This window comes from Triturus cristatus, chromosome 10 (genome assembly GCF_964204655.1).
Source record: "Triturus cristatus chromosome 10, aTriCri1.1, whole genome shotgun sequence".
NCBI classification, from domain to species: Eukaryota; Metazoa; Chordata; class Amphibia; order Caudata; family Salamandridae; genus Triturus; species Triturus cristatus.
The window spans coordinates 692255682-692277164 of NC_140593.1; the positions used below are offsets into that span (position 1 = coordinate 692255682).

Consider the following 21483-nt stretch of genomic DNA (forward strand, 5'->3'; position numbering starts at 1 on the left):
GGAGGCGGATTTGGGAGAGCCCATTGCGGAAAATCCTGAGAGGCAATTGTTGAAAGAGCATGGAAAAGCTCTCGTAATGCATGCTTTCAGCTCATCCAATTCTATGTCCTACATAGGGCCTACCTTACGCCCCACAAGATTAGTGAATATTTTGAGGTGTCTGCTACTTGTCCTTGTTGCACTCAGGAAGGGGCGAGCTTTTTCCACATGTTTTGGGCGTGTCCACTGTTGGGAAACTGCTGGCGGGAGGTGATGACTGTTTTGACCAATGTGACGGAGAGGGAGGTGGCCATGATGCTTGTTGCACTGATTCCCACACACTTCCAAGACTAAGATTACCAGCAAGTTAATTGATATGGGGCTAGTCCTGGCCAAGAGGGAACTCACTTCTCACTGGAATGCGAGGCAACGTCCAGCTCTAGCGCGCTGGCATAGGGAGCTGCTGAAATGGGCAGAAAGTGAAGGGAATTATAGATTAGGTATGGCCCGTCGTAGCGGGAACAAAAAGTCGTTGGAAATGGCTCGGGCATGGGTGGCTCTTCTGGAATTGGCCAAACATCCGACTGGGGACGACGAAAGTGCACTTGATGAGGTGGAGGGAGTGGGGGCCTCCGGAGCGGTATCCCCTTCTGTGGGAACATAGGGCAAGCTGCAGCTGGCGGGAGCCTGGTGGGGGCTTCCCCCTGGTGTTTCTGATTTGATACAGGTTGGGGCCTGTGACGTAGGAGTTCAGATAGGTGGTACAGGGATTCTGATTACCACTATGACCATATTAGTGACCAGCGGCATGCTTGGATAGGTGATTGGGGTGGTGGAAATTATTGGGATGGTTAGGGAATAGGGGTGGGGGGTGGGGTTGGGGTGTTCTTTATATTGCAGCACAGTGCTGGCCTGGACCATGTGTGGAGAGGGATAGGCCCAGCACTTGGGCTCTACGTGGGAGAATGAAGGAGACTTAGTATTGCACCTTCGTGATATTTGGTAGAGCACTTTTGTGAACAGTCCCACCTGGGAGGTCGCTAGAGCTTTTATTGTGAAAGATTGTTCTACATCTTGACTTTTTTGTCACTTTATCATGGTGCCCACAGGGCTGTATATTTATTTGTTGGAAAACAATACAATTCTGTTGAAAAAAAATGGGTAAGTACAACATATTTAATATGTCACAGAATTTATCAACAGAAGATAAGGTAAGGTTTTGAGGTCTTAAAATCCAATTCAATGTAGATCCGGAGTACTTGTGTGAGTTTTGAGAAGAAATTGGATTTGTTAGCAGCCCACACTGAGGTCCTGGAAATAGCTGTTGAAAAGCTGAGTGCTACAGAAGATTCCAATGCAGTGGAAATTGTGCACCTAAGGCAAAGAAGCACAAAGTCCCTCGACAGAATGGAGAGGTTGGAGTACATGCCAAAAGGTATAACTTGAGCTTCTTAAATGTACCTGAGAAAGCAGAGGGCGCAGACCTTAAACTACTTGTATTAAACTAGGTGAAGAAGGTGGCCTTACCAGGTGCCTCCCAGATAGACCTGCTCCAGGAAATCCAGAGGGTGCATAGAGACACTTTCAGATTGGTATCTGGTCACAAGAAACCCAGGAAGATCCTAGTGAATTTCTTGATGCACATTGTGAAGGAGCAGATTTTAGGGCTGGACTTAAGCCAGGATCTCTTCAGGCTAATGGTGTCACCCTTCAGGCCCGCTCAGATATTTCTAGGGCCAACCGCTGATAGACAGTGGGAGATGGGGAAACGCATCAATGAGTGGAGAGACTTTGGAGTTACAGCCTAGATTAAATTTACTTTGCTGCTTAAAGTCATGTATGAAAATCAGATTCACAGCTTTAGGGAGCCTGAAGAAGTGGATCAATTCATCCTGCAAATCAAGAAGAAAAAACATAAGTGAGCATGGGTCTTGGAGATTTATGGAGACCATTTCTAAATAAAAAGCCTGGAAGGCTCAGTTCTCTATGCATGCTACCTCAAATACGACCAGAGAAAAACGTCATACAAGATGGAGGGGAGGGTTCCCTGTGGGGGTAAGCCCGGGGAGGGGAGCAAAAGAAAAACAAAGGAACAAATAGGTTGTCAATAAATAAAAACACAACACTGGAGGCATTAAGGAGATTCTGTTGGGGGGGGAGTTAGGGATTAGGTTTGGGTGTCTTAGATGAGTAGATTGTATAGGATGGTGGTCAACCACTGTCATTCTTAACTTGCAATGTAAATGGTGTGAAGATGAAAAGAAAGCAAGTCTTATTGACTCAGTATTGAAGGGATCAGAAGATGAAGATAATGATAATTCAGGAATCCCATCTTTAAATATCCTACTATTTGACCCTTTTTGACATAGGAAGGTGGCTGGACCAAGTTATGTGCATTGTGCAAATGAGGTGCATGAGGGGAGTGGCACTACTAGTCAGGACAAACTCTGGAGTGGAAGTCTTGGCATGAAGGGTAGAAGTAGGTGGACGAGGACAATAGTGAAGTGAAGAGTAGGGTCCAAAGACATGCTCTATGTGTTGATTTCTCACCTAAATATCAACATTCCTGGTCCTTTGAGGGAGTTCCTTTCTAACCTTCCTGACTTTAAAGAGACAGTTATAAGTAGGTTGAGATTTCAACATTGCTTTTGATAATACCTTAGATAGATCTACAAAATATAACCATGTGCATCTACCTAATCCCTTTCATACCTATCCTTCTTGAGAGAAGAGCATGGGCTTATTGACATTTGGAGGTTCACGCTGGGAAGGGGAGAGTATATACCTATCACTGTAAAAAAACATGGTCTATTTTCATGTATTGATTAATTTCTAATGGATAAGAAAGAGGATCAAAATGTGACACGTGTATAGTGCCTCCATATTAAGCTTAGGCAGTGAACACCGCTCTGCCAGGGGAGTTTTCCACAGTCCACGTTACGCTGAGCTCACAGAGATTTTTTCCTCACTCACGCTCATCAACGTCAACTTGGCAAGTGAGGAAAATCCACTCCCCGGTGTGATTTCTCTTCATGGGTTTTCAGATTTCTCAATGCAAGTGGCCGCGTATTCTTACAACCACTCGCGTTGGGAAACTATCTGTTCACGTTGGGAAAGCTGCTGCTCGTGTAGAAAATCTAGTCAAGCGGCGGAAAGGAAGCAGCGCCCACTTGCTTGTGCATGGTGCCCTTTGCTATAATTTCACAGCACAGATAAAAACCTGGCGCTGAAAATTACAGGAAAAAGGCTTTTTTCTAACTCACTCTGCCACTTGCGGAGCTCTGCGTAGCGCAGAGGAGTTTGTTTTTCACTCTATGGAGTTCTGCGCCCAGGGTTACTCCATATTCACATATCTGATCGTGCTTCAGTTGTCTTTGGAGATGGATATTGACTAAAGTGGGAAGCTGCGATAGACCCTCATTAGGAGAATACTACTCGAAGAGGGGGCTGTTTTAGGACTGAGGAATAGTACCACTACTTTTTTTTACTTCAATCAGGGTTCAGAAGAATTACATATAATCTTGGATGCCTTCAAAACCATCCTCAGAGGGAAAGTGGCAAATCTGGCATCTTATCTCAATGAAAAGAGGAGGGAGGAACTCCATAAAATGGAAAAGGATATTATGGATATCCAACATGAATTAGCCAGTGTAAATTTAGATGAATCTGCAAGGGTGATGTGCTCACGAGATTTCCAGGATTCTCAAAACAAGCTAAAAGGACATCTAGAAACCATGATGGGAAATAAGTGGGAAGCTAGTAAGCTGTCCCATTATGCATATGGGGAGAAGTGTGAACAGATGTTTGCTTGAAAGCTAGGGCAGATTGAAATAAGAACCATATAAAGAAGATCAAAGATAGCAGAATGTTGGCACCATTGAACTCCAATCAGAGAATGGGGAAAGCCCTTTTTTATTTTTTACAGTAAACTTTACAGAGAGCACAGCAAGCCAAATTTTCCATAGCAGAGGGCATGGCTCGAGCTGAAAAGGCTACCAAAGCTGACTCAAGAACAACAAGAGAAATTGGGAAAAAAATTAGTGAATCTAAGCTATATCACACATAAAAAAAGATAAGAGGGGGGAAACTCCTGGCACAATGGCATCCCGACAGAGGTGTATGTGTAGTTAGCTGAATATTTGGTTTTGGTGTTGAAGATACTATTCAACAGGCTATTAGAGGTATATCCAGAGATGCCGGTCTCTCAGCAGGAGGCAGTTATTTAATTGACCTTGAAACCAGATAAGTCTCCTTGCAGGTGTGTCTCCCTGCAGGTGTGAATCCTACCATCCAATTTCACTGCTAAACTGAGGCTACAAGATATTCACTGCAATTTTAGCAAAGAGGTTAGCTCAGAATATAAAAACAATCATTCTCCATGACCAGAAAGGTTTTATTCATTGCAGGAACCTATACAAACTGAAACTCTCTTTAGTAGGCTCTATTGACTTAGCCTCTACTTATTTTGTCGCCATAGCATTTGTGCTAATAGATGCAGCTAAGGCATTTCATCAGGTTAACTGGGCATATTTGAGATAAGTATTAACCCAATTGGGGCTAGGATAAACTTCCTGCAATATGATCCAGCTAATCTATGGTACACAAGCAGCTAGGAAACTGCTAAATGGCATGGTAACAGATCAAGTTGTTATTTGGAGGGGTACTTACAAAGCTGTACACTCTCCCCTTCCTTTTAACCTATATATTGAGCCTTTCACCCAGAGTAAAAGGTTAAACGAAGGTATAGTTCCTTTCATTATAAAGGTTTTGAGAAAACGTTGAGACTTTACACAGACAAGCTAGTCAATTCAATTCAATTCCACTTTATTCGGTTACTTATTTTAGATAACCATAAAAGCACATAAAACTTTCTGCATGATTAACCCGTTAACCGTGGCGGAAAACCCGCTACGGTGCGGGTGTTTCCGTGCGTGGGTGAGGCCGCGTCAGCCAACAGACGTGCGCAGCACTACAGAGGTAGTGCTCGCGACGGCCGTTGGCCAATGCACGCAGCGAAAGGGTTAATATTGCATAAACAAAAAGGATTAGAGTGCAATCGTAACATAATTACAAAAAGAGATATGACCGAGCACATATTCATACTATTAATGAAATCACATCATTCTAGATTTTCTACATTTAAATAAAAAAAATTAAAAAGCAATCACAGAAGCGTTGACACATTCTTTTTCTAAAAATTGTAGGGCCTGGAGTGCTGGGTGACATTGTCTCAAGCCAAATTACCTTAATACTGGAATGATCCACCTCCTTCTCGGGGCAGAGTAAAATTTACAAAAAAATAATACATGCAGGGTCAACTGTCCAGATACGTCGTCACACGGACATGTGCTTAACACTCTCGTCCAGTTGTTTAATTCGGGGAAACTTATAGATCTATGTAAAATACCCAATCTAAAACGCATTAACAAAAATCTATCATAGTCGCCTGTAATCATCCTTATATATATGGCTGTATTGTTAAAGTCGTCAAGGTGAGATGATGGGTTTGAATCGTTGTTTTTGTCTATTCGGTTGTAGTTCTAGTTTCACCCAATAAATGCAGGCAACTATCTTTAAGATCTTTCCTGGGTACGTTACACATGGTATTGGGGTCATTGTAATATTCTTGATGGCCTAGGTTAGATCAATGCTTAGCCCCATCTAGCCCTAGGCTATCATTCAATATATTGCGATTGTCAGAGGTCCAGATCCTGTGCCTCAACAGGACTGGCTGGATTTTTATCGTGTCCTCTAAATATGGCATGCCCAGTTCTGTGTTGCATATATAAGTAGAGGTGCTGTCTGGAACTGCCAACAGTAACCTAAAAAACATGTTTTCGGCAGTCTGTAGGGAGTTCACGTTGGCATAACCCCAAATACCCGCACCATAGGAGGCAATTGCTACATATTTTGCGTTATATATATGGAGCAATTCAACCGGAGGCTGTCTACCCAATTTTCTGCTAAAATTTGATAAGGCAGTTAATGCGTTGATAAACAACAACCTCCTGGCCTTGACTGCCTGAGTCCAGGTCCCTGTACGATTGAATAAAATCCCTAGATAAGAAAAAGTTTTTGTACATGCAATCCGGTTCGCATCAATAAAAAAAGCTCTAGTCTTATTACAGCCTGCCTCACAGTTCATTACAAACGTCTTAGAAGAATTAATGGTAAGACACAAATTAGACATAAAATTAGGAAAACTGGTGACTACCCTTTGAAGTCCCAGCAGCGTGCGGGCCATAAGAACTGCATCATTCACGTACAGAAGGGTGGAAATAGGACGTTTACCTACTAATGGTAGGTCCTTGCATTCTTGGACCAATGTGTTCCCTAAATTATTTGTGTACAATATAAAAAGAAAAGGTGCAAGGACACAGCCTTGTGTCACTCCCCCCCAACCCCATAACGGACCCTCGCCTTTGCCCCTGAATAGAGCTGCCTCAGGAAGGAAATTAATAAAACATCCACCCCCATCCCCTCTAAAATCTTCCACAGCTTATCATGGATAACGCAATCGAACGCCGCCGTTAAATCAACAAATGCCAGGAATAACCTTCCCCTTTTTGCATTAGTATAGTACTAGCAAGATAGTTAGATAAAGGCCCTGTTCTACTATGCCCAGATCCTTACGAAAGCTATAATGTAAATTGCTTATGATCGACTGATCCTTCGCCTGATCCAGCAGTCTATTTATCAAAACTCGTCTATTTAACAAAACTCGCCCTATGACTTTAACTATGTAATCCAGCAGCCAAATTGGCCTAGAACATGCTGGATTTTCCCTGTCCCCTTTTGTAAAAATGGGAACCAGTATTGATTCGAACCAAGTTGGTAAGAATCCGCTCGAACTGCATGCATTAATTATTTGTGTTAAAAGTGGGCCCCATAGTGCCACATTAGATTTAAAAAGGTCCACGGGGATACCATCTGGCCCTGGAGCCTTACCACCCATACTTGTGATTATGGCCAAACTAACCTCGCTGAGGTCAAAATGTAAATATTTTTGTAGATTTATTAACATTTGATCAGCCTCATTGACTATGAGCGGATCTCCTTGGGCCTCGGGCAGTGGTTTATTATACAACATTGAATAGTGGTCAAACCACTCTGCCACGCTAATAGCAATATCTATTGTTGCCTTATCTCTATGAACCAGAAAGGGCGCATTAACTGCCTTCCAAAAGGCAGAAGAGTCTCTGATTACAGAGGCTTCTTGTAAGGCACACCAAGCTTCTTCTTTTAAAGTGGTTCTCCTTTATTTTAATGGCTGCTTGTACTCCTTTCTTGCCTCTCTAATATCGTCCTGATTTGTCACTGCCTTATGTAAGGTATGTTTAAGGTTAGAATAGGCCTTCGTACATTTGGAATCACACCACCCTTGTTTTTGGGTGGCTTTTTTATTAGTTTTCACGAAAAGTGCTTTCCTGATGTAATCAGATATAACGGAGAAACGTTCAATAATATCCTTATGCGGGGTCATTTCGTCCAAGCAGGATAAAAAAATATTACAGTTTGACATGACATTTCTCGTGAACTCATCAATGTTCAATTTATCCCAGCGAAGCACGTACCCATTTTGCCTAGACAGAGTGATGTTGCCAACAGAGTGGGTAGAGTTGTCTCTTGTAATCACTTCATGATTATGCACCAAAACACCCACACTTAAAGGAAAATGATCACTGAAGGAGATCTCGTGGGTGAAAAAATCCTTAACCCGTGAAGAATGTCTACTCGAAGTAAATATAAAATCTATAGTAGAAAATGTACCACGGCCATTAAAAGTAGTGCAACAGGAAACCGACGAGGGAGCATAAATTGTTAGCAAAACCTAAATCAGAGAGAAACATAATATCGTTTAAAAGATCGCCATGCATTGTATGTGGAAAGTGAGGAATACTAGTATCTTTATCATATGAAATAGCACAGACCCCTTTTTCCGCATGTGGACATAAAGCAGAATTAAAATACCCCCCAAATAATAAGTAAATCTTTGGTTATGGAGGCCCGCAAATTCTGTAAATAACAGCTTATAGACCTCAATATCCCCTCCATCGACTCATGTGGAACGTTATTATAGAGGTTTACTAAAACCACACAAAACGATTTATCAACATGAAGGCTAATAATTTGATAGTACCGATCAGCAGCATCTAGTACCATTTTCCCAGTGTTCAAGAAGTTTGAAATATATGTACAAAGGCCCCCCTTTGCTCTTCCTAGGGACAATGTGACAGCTGGTGTGTGAAAGATTTTATAGCCATTAATGTAAATGGGGTCCTCCACCTAGGTTTCCTGATGACTGACTATATCAAATTTCCTCACAAACTCAGTCCATTCCTGATTGGTCACCTTGGTTTTTAGACCACCTACATTCCAAAACATAAACTGACACTTATCTTTCCTCTTGTTTCCCTCATTTACCTCCATCTTTTCACCATTATTAGATGCAATGAGATCAGATTGTGAGGTGGATGATGGTGTAGGGGCAATAAGAATGTTAGGACATGTAGCGTTAACTTTATCTACATTTAGTTCCATAAAGTCAACATGTTGGGTCGGGGATAATGTGGGGGCGATTTGTGTATTAAGACATATGGGGTTATTATTAACTACTTTAGTCGCTTCTAACGTGGAATAACGATCCTGAGCCCCAAGAGTCTTAGTTGTTGATATTTCTGGGGAAAATGGGTCACTACTTAAAATACATTTTTCTGTTTCACTAGGCTGAGTTTCCAGGCGTCCATCAAATAAGGAAATCCATGGCCTAGAGCTAAACTCAGTCGAGCTAGTATCTGCTGAACATAGTGTGCCAACTTCTTCAGGGTTAGGCAGTATGTCAAAACGGTTATAGGTTGGGACACTGAACCAGGGGCTACAAATCACTGCTTGGGGATCCTTGCTTATATTAGTGTTATTATTGGGGGTAGGTTGATCATTGATCACAAATATACTAAAGGAGCTAAATTAATACTTTGCACTGAGTAAGTGTGATTTCCAGCCCTACTCAAAATCATATGTACGAATTGCGGGGTTTTAAAAGTTAAAACCACACAATCTAAGAACAAGTTCTTACTCCCTCTCCCTATCCAATTCACTCTTCTAGCCATTTTGAACTCTGCGAAATGCCTCTCGGTTAGGCCCATCGTGGCATCCAACCAAAATAGGGACTTGTTTCTTAAAATAGCCCAAGACTCAACCACCCCACAGCGTAATCTTGAAACATTTACTAGTACAACCGTATATGTAGTTACGGCTGGAGGTAAATCCAAATATGTTGTTGAAGGTTCTAACTCATGGTTACTTGGGGGTCTGGATATATTAATACTGTTAGCACCTGAAGTATGCATAGACCCGGCCGGGACTAGAGAAATTGCCGGATAACGAGTCGCTGGCTTAGTAGTAAGGGTTTGTCGATCTTTAAACCCCCATCGATTTCACTTGATTGACAGGAGAGGAGTTTGTAGTTTGAATGTTTAGCTGCGTACTGCCATCTAAATGGTCCGGACCACTGGTATGGTTATTAACCGATTCTGACATGTTTGGCTGGCATTTATCCAAGCATTTGGATATCGTCTCTTCCGTTTACTCCTAATCTGCTAGTTAGGTAGGCCTGGGCGGTAAATTTTGTTCCGCTCCCGGAATTTGCGAAATTTGGGTAATTTCGCGTTCCGCGGAGAACGCGAAATTGCCCAAAAATCTGCTTTCTGCAACTTCGCAACATTTTTTGCTTGTTCGCGTTCTCAAAATGCGTGTTCGTGAGATATTTCTCCCTGAGCACGCACACAGCGATTGTGAACAGGATAAAAGCATCGCGAAGAAGCAACTCCGCGTGTTCGCGGAATTTCTGCGTGTTCGCGGAGATTTTTTACCGTTTCGCGTAGATTTGCGTAACGCGATTACACAAATTCCGCCCACCCCTATAGTTAGGCCATTTAAAGTTTCTCTAAGACAGGTATCCAGTTCATCCATTTTAGTTTTTACGCGAATTAGAGCTGGATATAGATTTTTCCTGTTTCCTAACTTGTGTGTTGACAAGGACTTATTCTTGAGGGGGATCACCCTAGCCTTTAACACAGGTACCCCTACAATACTAGGGGGGGTATCGGGATTTCTTGAGCGATTAGTATGTGGTTGAGTGTCACATTCCTGGTCGCATACTGAAATATGGTCCGATATGTGCAAAATACAACCGTTTGAACTTATCACGCTCCTAGGTGCCTCTGTAAGCAGGGCAGGTGTCCCTTGTTTGGCCTCATCTGATGGGGAACCCCCTCCCAAACATGTTTTTTCTGGGTTCTGGGTTTCTGGCTTCCACTGATATCATTTGCTGTTCGATAGCACCCATAGCTTCCGTTAAATAGTTTAATAAAATCAAACGGAGGCCCTCCCCCTTTTTGTTCTGGGCACTGGGTGATTTTCTCTTGCCCATTTTGTCACAATTTATACTCAAACAGCCAAAACTAATATACCCCTTGGATACTTTGTCTAAAATTCTGGATCCTTAACAATACTTAGCAAAGCAGCAAAAATTCTTATAGGTCATAATGTTCTTTAAAATAGTTGACAAAGATTTAAAGTCATTAACATGGTTCTTTCACTCATATGGCACAGAACATAACACTGGATCACAATACCTCCTGGAGAAAGTCAAAGAGCCGTGGCCCAGCCCAGCCTCTTCCGGTCTATGATGGGGTAAGATGGGCCCGTCTTGGCCTGGTCTTGGCCCGGCCAAGCCTGGGCACACCTCCGCGCACGTCCAGTGCTGCAGGACATGCTTTGTGAATAAATAGCCCACTTCCCGGGGCCGAGGCTAAAATGCGAGAGTGCTAGTCCGGGCTCAGGGTCCGATAAAAACAGGCTGTGGCTTCACGGTGCAGAGCGGTCTCCCGCACTGCGCGCACTGCTCTGTGATAAAATAGCCCACCTCCAGGGGCCGAGGCTAAAGTGCGAGAGTGCAAGTCCGGGCTCAGGGTCCGATAAAATCAGGCTGTGGCTTCACGTTGCAGAGCGGTCTCCCGCGCTGCGGGACCTGCTCTGTGATTAAATAAGCTAGTCATTACACCACTAATTTAAAACAATCTTTGGGTATTTTGAGCTAGAAATAAAAAACTTTTAGTCAATTTTTACCAAGTCAACTCAGACAAGATGGAATCCTGAAATTGCACCTGAAAAGGGGATGGAGAGAAAGATGTCATTAGGTATCTTTGAATATCGGTGGTCAAGGATTTGAGGAAAGTAACAGAAATAAATCTAGGCAAGGCAGTGAAAGGAATTCAGCTAGCAAGTGGAAGAATTTCTTGCTGATGATATGTGGCCAGGTTAATATGGTCAAGATAATGATACTACCAAAGTTGATATTCCTATTTCGCCATTCCCATCTTTTGATAAAAAGAATATCAAGACAATTCAGGATTAAATAAGTAGTTTTATTTTGGTGTCTAGGGGGTAAGCGTATCCTGGTAAAAACTGAGGAGGAAACTAATTAAGGGGTGACTTGGCCTACCGGATAGACAATTTTATTACTGGACTTTCCAACTGAAGAATGGTAGAGGGCTAATCGGGGCAGTAGGCCCCTGTGGGACTGGTGGAATATGTTTGACAAAGAACATCTCAGAGTTTGGATTTATGTATAAATTTGGAGCGCCAACATTTTTAAAAAAAAGTGAAGGTGAAGGTTTTACAGACTGCCACATGGTTGTGGTTTGAAGTTACAAATATTCTTGGCATCCCTTATCTTAGCGCATTAGATCTCACTCAGAATTTCCCTCGGACCCCAGAGTTTTTTAATGTTGGACTATGTTATTGAAATATGAAAGAATGGATGGCAAAATGAGGGGGACTTGTGGCATGAAGGTAAACCACTCTCATGGGAACAATAATCAGAGTGGACAGGGGGCTCAGTTACAGTCTTTAAGTACCTACAAATAACATTCTGGTTAAATACTCAAGAGGCTCCCAAGTTTTGAGTATGTAAGATGTAATTTAACTTCCAAGATACTTTACCGAGAAAAAGGAGAGTTTCAACCTGGTACTGGTATTTAGTCTCTGCTGCTGACAAGTAAGCTCAAGTCCCCTTATTCAACCTGGGCAAGAGACATGCTGGACGTGGAGATATGGGAGCTGTGGTAAGTATCATTAACATTACTATATAGCACAGTGAAATCAGCTGCACTTAGGAGAAATATTTCTTTTACCATCCACAGGTACTACTGAACCTCCATCAGAATGGCCAAGGTGGCTTGGAATGAGGTGTGCATCTGTAAGAAGTGTGGACAGAAAGAAGCAGAAGATATACACATGTTCCTAGAAAGTCTGGCTTTGGGCCCTTTCTGGCAAGGTGTGGATAAGGTTCTGGCATCTGTTGTTATTACTAACACTGAGGTAAGCTCAAGTTTGGTGTTTGTTTGGCATCAGCAAGATAGCTAGCTAGATGGGAGCTGCAGCAAGTTGTTTTTTCTGATCGTTTTGCTAGCAAGGAAGGAGATCTGCAGAAGGTGGTTACCAGGGTACTCCCTGATAATGACAGACTGGGTAAGAGCTGTAAAGCATTTTTATGTTATAGAGATACCAGAGCGAGTTGGGGGCTCTGACAGACTGTGGGCCCTGCTAGAGACTCATCTTTTTACACAAATAATCAACACTATGGCCCTATGATTTCAGTTGATCCCACCCTCAGGAATGGTTGATGTGAAACCGTAACATCCAAGGAGATACCACAGTAAGAAACAGAGCTCCTGCGCACAAAAGTGGGATGCTTTTTGACCTCTAACTGTTGGTTACACTTGTGTGGAGTGATATGAGAACAAAGAAAATGTAATAAAAAAAACTCATTTGTGTCCCTTTGTTGTATCAGTCCCTCATTCAATTAAATCTTTTTATACAATGTCTACCCGGAGATGCATTTTATTTTAGGGATATTTATTTTTAAGCACACCGGGGAGTGATCTGAAATATGTATTTGCTTGTGACTAATTTTAAATACCTCCCCTAAATCCCTGGTCTCAACTAAGAAATAATTAACTTGTGAGTAATGTCTGTATTTGTTACTATAAAACGTGGATTCTAATTTGGAACCAGCCTTTACTCCCCATACAATACACACAGTCCCAAGTCTCTCGTTAGGAACCTGAGATATTTATATGTCTTGACGGGATTAACATTTGCCCTTAGTGAAGTCCTATCCATTTCGCTATCTAGAACGGCACTGAAATCTTCTCCTATTATGACTGGGGAAGCATATTCAATTAGGGTGGAGCTTAATCTTCTTGAATCATCTGACTCATTTACATGTTATGATGTATCTTTATTTAAGCAATCACCCACCTTCTCACATGTTTCATGTTTCTGTGCCTCTATATTTTCCTTTTCTCTTATTGTTATCACAACTCCCTTACTGCAACATAGAATGTATGTGCTTACAATCTGTTGAATCTACTTATAACTCCCAAACAATTTAGAACATTAGCATTTAAGGAAATGAGTCAGTGCAGAATCATTATTTATGCCTTACTTTCTGATAAGTATTTCATTACCATTCTTATTTTTCTTTTTTAGCCAAATTTCATTCAAAGTCATAACCTTAAGTTCTGTGATGTCCTTAACAATTTTATTAACCCTACTGCCCTTAGTGTCTATCCCAAAGTTGTTTAATTTTTCAAGATCGTACCCTGTAATACTACCATCCCAACTCCATTCTGTGTCAACGGGGGACTCTTTTATCTTTTTTCCCCTCCACCTGCTTTCATCCATTGCCCTTACCTACAACAAATACTCTTGGAAACCCTCCCGTGGCTTTCTGTAGGCATGATCTTCTGCTTCTTCAAGCTCTCAGAAGAGACGTAGGGGACTCGACTCCATACATATTTCATTTTATGTCTTTCTCTCAATCTTTATCAATTTCAACTTTATGTATTTAATTAATTCATCCTTATCTTCAGATTCACTCAAATTATACATTTTGTTTTCCTATAGTATTCTGAGCATTGCCGTGAATTTGAATTGATCTCTGTAGCATTGTTTTTAGAGCTCTTCCAGGTGCTTCCTAGGCTTTCATTGCCTGTCATGTGTGGATCTTGAGATATCAAACCTAATACCTAACTCTATATCAATGCCAGGGAATCACCCCGAAAGGATAGATGATCGTCAAGCAGCCGGACCTCTAGCTCAGTTGCATGAGCATTGTTTCAAATAGTAGGCAGTCCTTTTCTAAATTGTCTGAATATTCATATATCTAATTGAATGTTTCATACAGAAAATTAATTCTTGCTCCTGATGAAAGGCGACAGGACCTCAGAGCAGGGCAAGTCAGGGGCTGACACATGTCGACTTACTGACTACTAAGGATGTCATTGTAACTGAGTTATAGAAGCAAAATCTGGATCCCTGTGTGGTGGGCTTGTACCTTGCCGTATCTTTATTGAATCTGCACTGTAAGATACTCCTTGAGGCTGAGGCCAACAGGTTATTGCTAATTCAACTGCACATGGAACATTTGGGTAAGAGTGGGTTTGTTCCTGGCAGAAGCCCAGACCCTAATATGTGACAGATGTTTCATGTTATTTGCAGTGTTTTGAGTGGGTGAAGTTAAGCAGTCTCAGCCTGCACTAATATGGAGAAAGCTTTCACCTCTTTAGATTGGGATTGCTTGTGATATGTTCTTCCAAATATCGGTTTTGGGGAAGGATCATTTGGTGGATTCAACTCCTGTATGCATCACCCATAGTTTGGATTAGGATGGGAAGAATGATGTTGGATGCATGTAAAATAGAATGGCATCAGTGTATAATGAAATGGCATGAGGATATACATTTACTCGGACTCCCAGTGAGCTACAACCTCATCTCAATTTACAAGGAAGGGATGCAACTGCAAATGCAACAAGCATTGGCATAGCCAATAGGTCTCGCTTTTGGGACATTATAAGTGTTTTGCCATGCAACAGTTGATGTTGCACCAAGGATATTGTGTTGCAGAATTAAATACTTATAAGGTCCCAAAGGCGAGACCTATTGGCTATGCCAATGCTTGTTTATACTGAACTTGCACTATGTTGTATCTGGGGTTGGGATAGATACTTGCATACTGCTAACTTATTATAGAATGGAGAAGTTAGCTAAAAGAGAAAACTGAGACACACATTTATGAGAAGTGGAGGGCCTCAGTTCCCCCTTATAATGAGTGGCAGCCTTGTGATCTGTTTCTGCATGAGGACAGCCCGAGGATGAAATATTTTCCAAGTAAGCTTTTTGAGTCGCATCCATCCAAGACGGCATGAATTAATATTGTTAAAAGTAATGTTAATGTACAACACACTGACCCCCAAAACAGGCAAGTGCATGTAAGCCCAAGTTATCTCTGTGGCTTTGGTGTTTGCTACAGCAAACACGGCTCGGTCACTGTGGACACGACAGCCTCCCTCATACAACTGCATAAGGGGAAGAACTTAACTGTGGAGTGTGGGTGGATTTCAATAGGGAGACTCCTCACACTAGGGTGCAACGCTAGTTACAAAAGAAAAGTATGCTTGTGTGTTAGTGTCCTGAAAGGTGAGTTTGTGAGATAAATGAAGGCAAGGAAATAAAAAGAAGCTAAGACGAATAACTAGTTTGCAGGGACACATCAGGTGGAGAAGGGGGTAATCTGATGGGCATAAGACAGTTGAAAGGAGCGCCAGTGAGCACGGTGCCTGTGTGTCAGTCAAACTAAGTAGCAGGTTGTTCAGAAGTAAGATTTCGAGGAACTTGAGCCAGCTCGCCACGCTTTAGTAAAACTGCAAGTCTTGGAGTGATAAACCGCAGAGCATGGACTATGCTGCTTTGGAGAGAAGAGAGGCAGAGGCTCACAGAGCTGAGCACACACCGGTTCTGGTGGCTTAGGAGAATAATGCCTCCTCTGTGGTGGTCTGTGTTCAGCATCATGGCCACAGGTTCACAGACTGCTGGGGCTAATCAGCCTGTCAGCCTTCTGAGGTCGATAAAATGAGTACTGTTGAATCAATTAACAACACCCATCTGTTATTCAGCGCAAAAATGCCCTCCTGGATGAGTGTGGCTTCACAAGTGATGTTGGAAAACGGGATGCGAGCCAGGTGAGGAGCAACATAGGGTAGTGCAAGTATTGAAGGTTATGGGATGTCAGGAAAAGGGTTTGGAAAGCACTGATGTTTACACTTGAGCAGGGTAGATGTTTTACAAGGTATTTACGTAGGTTCATGTGGGTTCTGTAGAACAGATCGCTTCATGTGGCTGCTCCTCGGTCAAGGGTATTATATATGTTATCTAATGTCTGCACATGTGAGGAGGGAGAATGCATTGGTTCACTGGAGTGCATACATGGCCTATTTTAAATTGATTATTAAGGGACGAATTAGCATTAGGCAGGATTTAAGAGATCGATTAGCAGCATTTGAATTTTCAATAAATGTGTACAGATCCCAGGGTGTGCCATTCTTTCACTCCAGTAGTGTCACCTTGTTAGAAGTGGGGTCTAACACACCTCAAGACTAGTAGAGCCAGGAACCAATACATGGAACTGTCACAAACAATGCTTCCTCTTCCAGCTGCCCTCCGCTGTCAGCCACAGAAGGAATCCTTGCACCCACATCGCACGCAGGTGTGAAGTTATCACTTTCCTACCTCTGTAACCTTGACGACCTAGAATTATTCCTCATCTACCTCGAAGTATGGGATGCTTTAAAGAGCATTGGCATAGCCAATAGGTCTCGCCTTTGGGACCTTATAAGTGCATAAATAAATACTTATAAGGTCCCAAAAGCGAAACCTATTGGCTATGCCAAGCGGCCCTGCGGCCGCGAAAGTGAAAGTGATCGTGATCGCGATCACGCTCAAACATCAAAGCGCTAAAGTGAAAGTAATCACGGTAAAGTGCGGCGCGCGCCCGCGCACATGCACTGTAGCTCTAGGCTGGTCTGGTAGCACTTTTTGGAGCCCTCTCAATAAGTCTCGCCAGACCAGCGCATGCGCTGGGTCAGGCGAGACCTAAAAAGGAACGGGGACAGAGCACAACCATGTCCTGCCCCTCTCTGAACATGACAAGCATGATTTTCCACAGTTTCTGGGGGAACTAGATTGGTTTGGAAACCTATAGTGAATCCAAGTAAACATGACTAAGTCTTTCTAAAACTTTCTGAAAGGAGTTAGAATGTGCAAGGACCCATAAAATCTAGTGCAGAGACACTTGGAATGGATGATAGTGGCAGCCAGATCGTGGATTCCATTCTTGTGCAAACTACCGCTTTTGGTGTGGGCTAGAGTGGCCTTGCCTAAAATGGTATTATTGCCCAGTTTGTTCTATTTGTTTGTGAACTAGGGATCATAGTTGTGGGCCCTTATCCCCAAAACTGATGACAAACCATTATAGATGGTAAACCTCACCAGTATGTTTTATCACAAATGAATGCCTTTCAATGTTATATAGATATTGGTTATATAATTAAAGTCCAACAAAGGATTTGTAAAATGTCCTGAATGATAATGCATACATCAGCAGCCCCAAGACAGGTGAAGGAAGTTGGCTGCTGAATGGGTTATAGGGTAGTCTTTCTTGTTGTTGCAACCTAAGGGGGTGAAAGAGTTGGTCTATTTGATCTTGGCCACACAATATCACCTGCTACTTGTAATGTATACTTGCGAATTGCTTCCAATAGAGCGTAGTATCGGTCATAGAGCATAGTGTTGTTATTGTCAATCAAAGGAGTTGACCAGTCGCAGCATTCATTCCTAAGTAAGCGATTAAGAACTATGTTTTAGAAGCATTGTCAGGAAAGGCTTAGGGTCTGCCTAAGAATCATAGCTGGCATTAACTCCTGGACATGTCAAATGTAATGGAGTCACCAAAAAAACCATTCTGGTGCTGCCCAGGGTAGCGCAGTTGTTAATGGTAACTGTTACATTCACTGGTTGAACTCCCACTCGGACAGAATGAGTTACTGGTTTACATGTAGTCTCTCGGAATTTAGCTGGTTGAATGATTGGCCGTGTTTCTTTGGGTATGACTCAGAAATCCTCCATCCACAGAATGTGTCTAGGCTTATACCTTAAAAATTCTTCCTTTAAGGGTCAATTTTCTTGCCTTAGCGACTGAACTTCTTCCTGAATACTAGCCAAAGCACATGCCATGTCTTCCATGTCTGGGGACTCTTCAGATAGGGCCTGCCAGATCATGAGCTTCAATTTGGTATGAGGACTATATATCACTCAGTTGGAATTTGTTTAATGGCTTAGCTTTATGTCACTGTAGCCACTTACTTGGATATAAGGACTTCCGCAGGGGTGGTGATTGCCGTCCCACTCTTCTCTTGGACCACTCTAGTAATTGGCCATCAAGGATTGACAGATGTACTAGAAGGGGAAGGGTTGGTATAGAAAGAGAAATAACAAAGTACTTGTGGTTGGGGCTTATTTCTTCTTACCTTCTTCAGGTGTACTGATGTGACTTCCTTCAGAGTGCTCATACTTCTTTCTGGAGGGGTGTGACTGCAGGATTTCACATGTTCTAATCTACACAGAAAATGTAATTTAAATCAATATTACCTGTGGCTCTTAATTCACACCCATATGCTTATATCATCTTTTTCTACAATTAGTCATCAAAGTTACAAACCATGTCCATTTGAAAATGGGATCTTCTGATTACTCTCTGAGAAGGTATTATAATTGTCTTAACAATGTTTCTTTACTTTAGACAGAATGCACTCCTTGATAAGAATTCTCAGAAATTCTTGGAATGGGATGTGCGAATTTGCTATAGGTTTGAGGTTGCCTTCAATTCCACGTTTCAGGGTTTATTGTGATGAAAGCAGATATTTGAAAACGAATATTTGCAGAGGGTTGGGTGTAGAATTTTCAGTGCAACTCTGTTTGCCACATTTATTAAGTTTCCAATGCGCTTGTGTTAGTGTGCTAGCCTTATTCTTTATTATTTTCCTTGGCAAGGTGATGCGTTGCCAGCACTTGTGCTGTTCTTACTGTTCTTTTTTTCATTTTTTCATTTTCTGACCCAGATGCTGAAGTTATCTGGGTTCAAAGTCAAAAAAACAAACCCCTTGGAGAACTGATCAAATCAACCCTCAAATATTCACATACACTCTTAAACAATAGCAAAATCATCCAACCAATCTCAGAGGTGCAAAATAAATGAGCTTAATAATCAAATCAAAAAATGTATTTCAATATAAAATTTATTAAAATGGTATATATGCACAAGCAATTGGTCATAATAACATGAAATCCAGTATTTTATAGCAAAATTACATGCATCAACATTTCATTATATTGCAAACAACAATCATGAGTAAAAACTGGGTAAAAAACAGCTAAAAAACACACAGCAGCGAGTGAGAAAAACAGCAGGAAAAAATAATTTCCAATCAAGAAAACATCACAGTAATCAGACACAGGATAAATCAGTAAGTAAAAATGCACACTATCGGATCAGAACATGTTTTAGAAAAATTTGATAGCCATACAGTGTTGCACTTGTCGCTCATCTGTAATGAGATCAAACAATCAAAGCATCGACGCGTTTCGGTGGGTCCGAGGATTTTTATGACCCCCACCTTCTTCAGGAAAGAAAAAATATCTTCCACGCTCGTATTAAAATTGTTTCTAAATCTCCAGATGTGGACACTGCCCTGATCAGAAACAGTTCCCAACAAATTTTGTCGCGTTCCCCTGCGGACACAACTTGGTCCGGACAAGAAACCGTAGCACTTTTGATTTCAAGTCAGCAGGTCACTTATTGGTAGGTGACTCTGATATCGACCCAAGATATACCAAAAAGAATGTGAACATCCCAATTTCATAGAGAGTTTCAGGCTGGTAACCCTATTTGGGTTTTATCAGCAGGAGGGAATGCTTATTCTCACTCCACTCACTTCCTTCAAATACAGGCATATATGTCCGGCCAGTATATCAGATCCTACAGTGGGGTTCCAACACGGGGTAGTCTGCCTCCGTACGCGTTATCTGGGTTCAGCCTCCCCTCGAAGAGGGAATAAAACCCATCAAACTTAGTGATGAAGTCAGCAAGTCAATTCTTACTGTTTGTTTTGTCTATCTTCTTCAAGGGCCAGGTGAGGAGAATGAGGACACACACCTGAAATATGCCAAGGATGAAACCAATCAAGGCCTTCTGGATCAGGGCATGGTATTTATATCATGTGCCAAACCAAGTTGACAAGGGTCACATGTTTCTACTGAAATCTCACTTGTTAACAAATATCAAGTCTTTTTAATATTTTAGAAGTGTTAATGACCGAAACCCAGTCAGCTGCACTTGACCCTCTTAGCTGGCCTTTATAAACCCAAGCAATTTTGGGGGGAGGTGATGGACTCTAAGAGGACTGGGAAGGGTTGGGCAAAACACTGAGGGCCTCATTTACAATGTTTTGGAGTAGGGCAGTGCCACAAGCCTTCTTGCCGTGCTGCCCTGCTGGAGCAGGGTTTTCTGTTGAAAATTTATCGAGTTTTAAGCTCCAGTTTTGTTTATATGTTATGATTAAAATTACTAATTTGAGATCGTTAATTAATAGTTTGTTTTGTTGAATGTCCAGATTAATCAACACTACTAATGAGAGAAAACTACACGTGGGAATGCGTATATGTTGCTTAATAATATGCGCAATTTAATTAAATGAGTATTGCAAAAGCATTATTTGTTTCGAGTTTGTGCTTTAAAAATAACGTGTGCTAATGCTTTATTGCGTTGCAGAAGGCTAGATAATTGCATACACATAAGGGTATTAGGGGGAATTAACACTGTTTAATCATTATGATGTAGTAACGTTGCTTTGTGTTTCTTTTAATTAAGATGGTCCGTTTTGGCCTAAAACAAGATGGCTGCCATTTACAGATTGCGCTCGAGTGATTGAATTTTGACGAGAGGCCTTGCTGAACATGGTCGAAAGTCACCTGACCACAGCTTCTGCCTGAGTAGAAAGTTTCCGTGAGGACAGTAGCTCTGGGAATGATTCCAATTGTCCTTGGAGAAGGATAAAGCCACAATGAACAATGGTCAGTTAGCGGTGGCTCTGCTAAGATACCAAGGAAGAGCATTCACGAAAGTAACATTTCCAAACTCGAGTTTCCTTCTTCCGTATTTTTATTTTTGTGATTTTTCCTGAGCGGAGGTTTTCTAAATGTAACCAAGAGACATCCTTTCCTGCTCGCTCTGCTTAGCGGCTCAACGGATATTCAAAGTTTGTTTGTAACTTTTATTTTGTCATTTCCCTTATAAATATGTTAGACTAGAGAGGGTCCGTGTTCATTGCGCTCATTACATTCATCGTGTTCCTTGCGTTTTGGACTTCTTCCTGAACTTATGCTGAGGACGGCAGCCCGAGAGACTTTACCGAGAGACCTGTCCTGACCCATTTAGCTAGAATAGGTAACTATGAGAATAATGATTTTGCTATTGATTGACTTTCATTTTGAACTAATTTAGATAAATAAGCATTTGTTTGAATTCCAGTGTCGGGTGGTT

At 41.8% G+C, this 21483-nt stretch overlaps 1 long non-coding RNA gene across 1 annotated transcript in view; it reads right to left on the minus strand.

Moving 5' to 3' along the window:
* Positions 1-1396: 1396 nt before the first annotated feature.
* The window catches only part of LOC146789909 (uncharacterized), a 44300-nt gene continuing 24213 nt past the window's right edge, over positions 1397-21483 (minus strand). The window contains exons 2-3 of the long non-coding RNA XR_014969875.1: positions 18413-18500; positions 1397-1871 (exon numbers count right to left, since the gene is read on the minus strand). This is a non-coding gene — a long non-coding RNA (uncharacterized LOC146789909). The remainder of the gene's footprint in view (positions 1872-18412; positions 18501-21483) is intronic.